The sequence below is a fragment of the Meles meles genome, chromosome 15 (assembly GCF_922984935.1).
Source record: "Meles meles chromosome 15, mMelMel3.1 paternal haplotype, whole genome shotgun sequence".
In the NCBI taxonomy this organism is placed as follows: domain Eukaryota; kingdom Metazoa; phylum Chordata; class Mammalia; order Carnivora; family Mustelidae; genus Meles; species Meles meles.
In genome coordinates this window covers 37,985,641-37,993,869 of record NC_060080.1, presented here as the reverse complement: position 1 = coordinate 37,993,869, position 8,229 = coordinate 37,985,641, and positions in this window count along the sequence as shown.

Sequence of the window (8,229 nt, the reverse complement as noted above, 5' to 3'; positions counted from 1 at the left end):
ACAGGACAAGGAGTGGAGGGTGCATTCCCTTCCATTGTGCTAATGTCTGGTTTTTCCTTAAAGAAAGAATCAGGTGACAGTCATCACTGACTTCTGGGATCAGACAATCCAGCTCTAGGAGTGCTGGGCTGGCCCTGGGACCGGGCGGCAGGCAAGTCAGGAGCTGTGAGTGGGGTCTGGAGTAGCAGAGGTGTTGCAGCAGGGAATGGGAGGCCCAGTCCTTGGGGCCAGTGAGGACACAGAGGCCTGGAAGGATGACATCAATCCTTGAGACATAATTGACACTTGTAGGCCCCTCTGTTGAAGAATCATAAAATACATATTCACCCTGAAACATTTGCTAATATAGGCCACAAGTTGAGGGGCCCAAGGTATGTCAGTAAGATTAAATCGATACAAATCATAAAAAATGTATTCTATGAAAACAGAGTAATTCTATTCCAAAGCAGTATCAGAAAAATTCCCAAATATTATAGCTAAGCATCCCTAAAACCATCCTCACCTTCTGTGTCACAGTCCTCACTAGGGCATAGTCCTAGTTCTTTCTGGAATCTTCCTCATTCTCCCAGATCTACATATAACCTGCCCCACCCTGGAGAACATGTGTCACACCTCCTACATACATGCCTACAGAACACACGTGGAGAGCAGTGGTACCCACACAGCTCACCCTCCCACCTCAACCTTTTTCTCATGGTCCCTCCATTCTTACCAGGGATCCAAAGCATTAGCAGCCCAAGGAGCTGAGCAGGGAACCTCATTCTGAGGAGCTGAACTGAGGTGTTCTAGTCAAGTCAAAGCAAGATTCAAGCTGGCCTTTCATGTCAGACTTACAAGGGAAGGTCCTCCCTCAGGGACACTATGCAAACCTCTGTAGGATGCATTAGTGGGGAAGGGGCAGGGAGGAGGTGGGAGGGGCCTAGCATTGAGCAAAGTGACATAAAAGGTCTTCTGTGTTTGGGAGAAACCCAATGAGGTCAATCAAGTCCATGCTACCTGCAGCAGTGGGAAGAGCAATCCCCCTGTGAATGTGTGGGTCTCAGCCAGGACTCAGTGTGTGTAGTTCCTCCGCTCTGAGCAAGTGTCAGAGAGCTGATCAGACATGTGTGTCCTGGGTCCATCTCTGGACGGCAAACACCATCTTGCTCACAATCTTCCACCTAGTCTGGGTAAGGAGCAGCTCCCACCCCACTAGTTCTGGAATCTGTGTTTCTCCCAATAGCAATTTGGCTTAAGCTCGTTCAAGAACTGTGTGGTCGCTGCTATTATTGGGTCAAGTGCTAAGGATGGTAGAATCAGGTGTTAGAAATGTCTGTTCCTGAAACCTAGTGAATTAAACTATAGAAATGCACTCAAACCAAACAGACTTGACAGGGAAGAAATCATTTGTCTGTTGCGGAGAGAGCAGTCTCAGTGTGAGACAGTAGGAGAAGGCAAAGGATATTTTATCTCAGGCTGTGAATATAAAACATGGAATTCTGGGAGACCAATATGGTTACAATATGGTGGATGGTCTGTCTTGCTTATTTCACTTCATATACAGCTCCTAAGGTAGATAGGATTAATCCAAAAATATCTCAGATATGTGATTCCCTTGAGAGATGATTGTTTATTAATTGTAATTCAATGGTGCTTAGAAGAGCTCTGCCCATATTCACTCCTTCTCATCAAGTAGAACCAGGGCTGAAGGATATCCCCAGTTCTAAAGGTAGCCCTCTGTGTGATCCTGAGGCTCTCACCTGGCCCGTAGGTTGGGGTTCCATGGCCATGAGTCTATAATTCAATGGGAGATTGTATTTGTGAGAAAAGCAACAAATGCCTCCATTGTTTTAATACCTCAGAAAACCTGGACCTGTCACTGGAAATTCCTGGGCTTTCATTTAAATACGGTCACTATGGAATTGGTGGCTGCGTCAGTGCTGCTCTGCGGTGTCTGCCTACCCCACCAGCCTTCATGAAATCGGGAAATAATCCGAGTCTACTTCTCGTGTCAGCCTGATTCAAGTCATATTGAATAGAACAATACCTGGAAAATAGTGGCCGTGTCAAAGTGCTTTTCTCCCGCAAATAAAATTCTGAAGGAGATAACAAGAAAACTATACAATGCATTTTAATAACTTAGAGCTGATACATAGAAAATGCTATTCTATGTTATCTGTTGTGACCACTGCCATGTGAGCTATGTGACAGAACATATATTGTCATTCTGCTCACTCTGAAGTCACCATTTTTGACAAACTGGAAAGTTTTAAACCCCATGCAGAAAAAAAGCCTGCCCTCTCCTTTATTTTCTGCTCAGTTCCAATTAACTACTCCTTAGAGAAATGGTTAAACGTTCCAGGGGGAGGAAAATAAAACGGCAGAAAAGGAGTATTCAAAAAAGAAAACTGTTCACACTTTGTCCAAATTGTATGATTTACACTTTCAAGAAGCCCCCAAATTAAACTATAATCAATACAATGAAATAAATGACCAGCTTCACGATTGCTATATTGCTATATATTAAAGACAAAAAAAATACCATAAAAACAAATGTAGAAGGAAAATAAAGTAGATAAATAAAGGTTTATCTACCAGAGAACAGAGAATCTATCAGTTAGGGTAAAAAAAAAAAAAGGGAAACACTTAGAATGCCAGTTGCTTTCTCAACAGCACGGATGAGATAATGTGTTCTATATTCTAAAAGAAACACAGTGCTAATCTATATTTTTATACCAAGTATAGTTATCTTTTTTTTTCCATTTTATTTATTTTTTCAGCATAACAGTATTCATTCTTTTTGCACAACACCCAGTGCTCCACGCAAAACGTGCCCTCCCCATTACCCACCACCTGTTCCCCCAACCTCCCACCCCTGACCCTTCAAAACCCTGAGGTTGTCTTTCAGAGTCCATAGTCTCTTATGGTTCGCCTCCCCTTCCAAATTTTTTTTTTTAATAAACATATAATGTATTTTTATCCCCAGGGGTACAGGTCTGTGAATCGCCAGGTTTACACACTTCACAACACTCATGATAGCACTTACCCTCCCCAATGTCCATAGCCCCCTCCCCCTCTCCCAATCCCACCTCCCCCCAGCAACCCCCAGTTTGTTTTGTGAGATTAAGAGTCATTTATGGTTTGTCTCCCTCCCAATCCCATCTTGTTTCATTTATTCTTCTCCTATCCCCCTAACCCCCCATGTTGCTTCTCCATGTCCTCATATCAGGGAGATCATATGATAGTTGTCTTTCTCCGTTTGACTTATTTCACTAAGCATGATACCCTCTAGTTCCATCCACTTCGTTGCAAATGGCAAGATTTCATTTCTTTTGATGGCTGCATAGTATTCCATTGTGTATATATACCACCTCTTCTTGATCCATTCATCTGTTGATGGACATCTAGGTTCTTTCCATAGTCTGGCTATTGTAGACATTGCTGCTATAAACATTCGGGTACACGTGCCCCTTCGGATCACTATGTTTGTATCTTTAGGGTAAATACCCAGTAGTGCAATTGCTGGCTCATAGGGTAGTTCTATTTTCAACATTTTGAGGAACCTCCATGCTGTTTTCCAGAGTGGTTGCACCAGCTTGCATTCCCACCAACAGTGGAGGAGGGTTCCCCTTTCTCCACATCCTCTCCAGCATCTGTCATTTCCTGACTTGTGAATTTTAGCCATTCTGACTGGTGTGAGGTGATATCTCATTGTGGTTTTGATTTGTATTTCCCTGATGCCGAGTGACGTGGAGCACTTTTTCATGTGTCTGTTGGCCATCTGGATGTCTTCTTTGCAGAAATGTCTGTTCATGTCGTCTGCCCATTTCTTGATTGGATTGTTTGTTCTTTGGGTGTCGAGGTTGCTAAGTTCCTTATAGATTTTGGATACTAGCCCTTTATCTGATATGTCGTTTGCAAATATCTTCTCCCATTCTGTCAGTTGTCTTTTGGTTTTGTTAACTGTTTCCTTTGCTGTGCAAAAGCTTTTGATCTTGATGAAATCCCAATAGTTCATTTTTGCCCTTGCTTCCCTTGCCTTTGCCGTTGTTCCTAGGAAGATGTTGCTACGGCTGAGGTCGAAGAGGTTGCTGCCTGCATTCTCCTCAAGGATTTTGATGGATTCCTTTCTCACATTGAGGTCCTTCATCCATTTGGAGTCTATTTTCGTGTGTGGTGTAAGGAAGTGGTCCAATTTCATTTTTCTGCATGTGGCTGTCCAATTTTCCCAGCACCATTTATTGAAGAGGCTGTCTTTTTTCCATTGGACATTCTTTCCTGCTTTATCGAAGATTAGTTGACCATAGAGTTGAGGGTCGATTTCTGGGCTCTCTATTCTGTTCCACTGATCTATGTGTCTGTTTTTGTGCCAGTACCATGCTGTCTTGATGATGACAGCTTTGTAATAGAGCTTGAAGTCCGGAATTGTGATGCCACCAACTTTGGCTTTGTTCTTCAATATTCCTTTCGCTATTCGAGGTCTTTTCTGGTTCCATATAAATTTTAGGATTATTTGTTCCATTTCTTTGAAAAAAATCGATGGTATTTTGATAGGGATTGCATTAAATGTGTAGATTGCTTTAGGTAGCATAGACATTTTCACAATATTTATTCTTCCAATCCAGGAGCATGGAACATTTTTCCATTTTTTTGTGTCTTCCTCAATTTCTTTCATGAGTACTTTATAATTTTCTGTGTATAGATACTTAGTCTCTTTGGTTAGGTTTATTCCTAGGTATCTTATAGTTTTGGGTACAATTGTAAATGGGATTGACTCCTTAATTTCTCTTTCTTCAGTCTTGTTGTTGGTGTACAGAAATGCAACTGATTTCTGTGCATTGATTTTATATCCTGACACTTTACTGAATTCCTGGACAAGTTCTAGCAGTTTTGGAGTGGAGTCTTTTGGGTTTTCCACATATAGTATCATATCATCTGCGAAGAGTGATAGTTTGACTTCTTCTTTACCAATTTGGATGCCTTGAATTTCTTTTTGTTGTCTGATTGCTGAGGCTAGGACTTCTAGTACTATGTTGAATAGCAGTGGTGATAATGGACATCCCTGCCGTGTTCCTGACCTTAACGGAAAAGCTTTCAGTTTTTCTCCATTGAGAATGATATTTGCGGTGGGTTTTTCATAGATGGCTTTGATAATATTGCGGTATGTGCCCTCTATCCCCACAGTTTGAAGAGTTTTGATCAGGAAGGGATGCTGTACTTTGTCAAATGCTTTTTCAGCATCTATGGAGAGTATCATATGGTTCTTGTTCTTTCTTTTATTAATGTGTTCTATCACATTGATTGATTTGCGGATGTTGAACCAACCCTGCAGCCCTGGAATAAATCCCACTTGATCGTGGTGAATAATCCTTTTAATGTACTGTTGAATCCTATTGGCTAGTATTCTGGCGAGAATTTTTGCGTCTGTGTTCATCAAGGATATTGGTCTGTAGTTCTCTTTTTTCGTGGGATCCTTGTCTGGTTTTGGGATCAAGGTGATGCTGGCCTCATAAAATGAGTTTGGAAGTTTTCCTTCCATTTCTATTTTTTGGAACAGTTTCAGGAGAATAGGAATGAGTTCTTCTTTAAATGTTTGGTAGAATTCCCCTGGGAAGCCGTCTGGCCCTGGGCTTTTGTTTGTTTGGAGATTTTGGATGACTGTTTCAATCACCTTACTGGTTATGGGCCTGTTCAGGTTTTCTATTTCTTCCTGGTTCAGTTGTGGTAGTTTATATGTCTCTAGGAATGCATCCATTTCTTCCAGATTGTCCAATTTGTTGGCGTAGAGTTGCTCATAGTATGTTCTTATAATTGTCTGTATTTCTTTGGTGTTAGTTGTGATCTCTCCTCTTTCATTCATGATTTTATTGATTTGGGTCCTTTCTCTTTTCTTTTTGATGAGTCTGGCCAGGGGTTTATCGATCTTATTGATTCTTTCAAAGAACCAGCTCCTAGTTTCATTGATTTTTTCTATTGTTTTTTTGGTTTCTATTTCATTGATTTTTGCTCTGATCTTTATGATTTCTCTTCTCCTACTGGGTTTAGGGTTTCTTTCTTGTTCTTTCTCCAGCTCCTTTACGTGTAGGGTTAGGTTGTGTACTTGAGACCTTTCTTGTTTCTTGAGAAAGGCTTGTACCGCTATATATTTTCCTCTCAGGACTGCCTTTGCTGTGTCCCACAGATTTTGAACTGTTGTGTTTTCATTATCATTTGTTTCCATGAATTTTTTCAGTTCTTCTTTAATTTCCTGGTTGACCCATTCATTCTTTAGAAGGATGCTGTTTAGTCTCCATGTATTTGGGTTCTTTCCAGCTTTCCTCTTGTGACTGAGTTCTAGCTTCAGAGCATTGTGGTCTGAAAATATGCAGGGAATGATCCCAATCTTTTGATACCGGTTGAGACCTGATTTGTGACCCAGGATGTGATCTATTCTGGAGAAGGTTCCATGTGCACTAGAGAAGAATGTGTATTCTGTTGCTTTGGGATGAAATGTTCTGAATAGATCTGTGATGTCCATCTGGTCCAGTGTGTCATTTAAGGCCTTTATTTCCTTGTTGATCTTTGGCTTGGATGATCTGTCCATTTCAGTGAGGGGAGTGTTCAAGTCCCCTACTATTATTGTATTATTATTGATGTGTTTCTTTGATTTTGTTATTAATTGGTTTCTGTAGTTGGCTGCTCCCACGTTAGGGGCATAGATATTTAAAATTGTTAGATCTTCTTGTTGGACAGACCCTTTGAGTAGGATATAGTGTCCTTCCTCATCTCTTATTATAGTCTTTGGCTTAAAATCTAATTGATCTGATATAAGGATTGCCACCCCAGCTTTCATCTGATGACCATTAGCATGGTAAATTGTTTTCCACCCCCTCACTTTAAATCTGGAGGTGTCTTCGTGTCTAAAATGAGTTTCTTGTAGGCAACATACTGATGGGTTTTGTTTTTTTATCCATTCTGATACCCTCTGTGTCTTTTGATTGGGGCATTTAGCCCATTAACATTCAGGGTAACTATTGAGAGATATGAATTTAGTGCCATTATTAGTCTGTAAGGTGACTGTTACTGTATATTGTCTCTGTACCTTTCTGATCTACTACTTTTAGGCTCTCTCTTTGCTTAGAGGACCCCTTTCAATATTTCCTGGAGAGCTGGTTTGGTGTTTGCAAATTCTTTCAGTTTTTGTTTGTCCTGGAAGCTTTTGATCTCTCCTTCTATTTTCAATGATAGCCTAGCTGGATAGAGTATTCTTGGCTGCATGTTTTTCTCGTTTAGTGCTCTGAATATATCATGCCAGCTCTTCCTGGCCTGCCAGGTCTCTGTGGATAAGTCTGCTGCCAATCTATTATTTTTACCATTGTATGTTACAGACTTCTTTTCTCGGGCTGCTTTCAGGATTTTCTCTTTGTCGCTAAGACTTGTAAATTTTACTATTAGGTGACGGGGTGTGGACCTATTCTTGTTGACTTTGAGGGGGGTTCTCTGCATCTCCTGGATTTTAATGCTTGTTCCCTTTGCCATATTAGGGAAATTCTCTCCAATGATTCTCTCCAATAGACCTTCTGCTCCCCTCTCTGTTTCTTCTTCTTCTGGAATCCCAATTATTCTAATGTTGTTTCGTCTTATGGTGTCACTTATCTCTCGAATTCTCCCCTCATGGTCCAGTAGCTGTTTGTCCCTCTTTTGCTCGGCTTCCTTATTCTCTGTCATTTGGTCTTCTATATCACTAATTCTTTCTTCTGCCTCATTGATCCTAGCAGTGAGAGCCTCCATTTTTGATTGCACCTCATTAATAGCTTTTTTGATTTCAACTTGGTTAGATTTTAGTTCTTTAATTTCTCCAGAAAGGGCTTTAATATCTCCAGAGAGGGTTTCTCTAATATCTTCCATGCCTTTTTCGAGCCCGGCTAGAATGCTCAGAATCGTCATTCTGAACTCTTGATCTGACATATTACCAATGTCTGTGTTGATTAGGTCCCTAGCCTTCGGTACTGTCTCTTGTTCTTTTGTTTGTGGTGATTTTTTCTGCCTTGTCATTTTGTCCAGATAAGAGGATATGAAGGAGCAAATAAACTACTAAAAGGGTGGCAAAGACCCCAGAAAAATGCGCTGTAACCAAATCAGAAGAGACCCCTAATTGTGGGGGGGAGAAAGGGGATAAAAACAGGTTCTGAAAATAAAAAAGAAAAAAGAAAAAAAAAAGGAAAAAAAAAAAGAAAAAAATTTAACAAATAAAACAAATAAAGAAAAAAC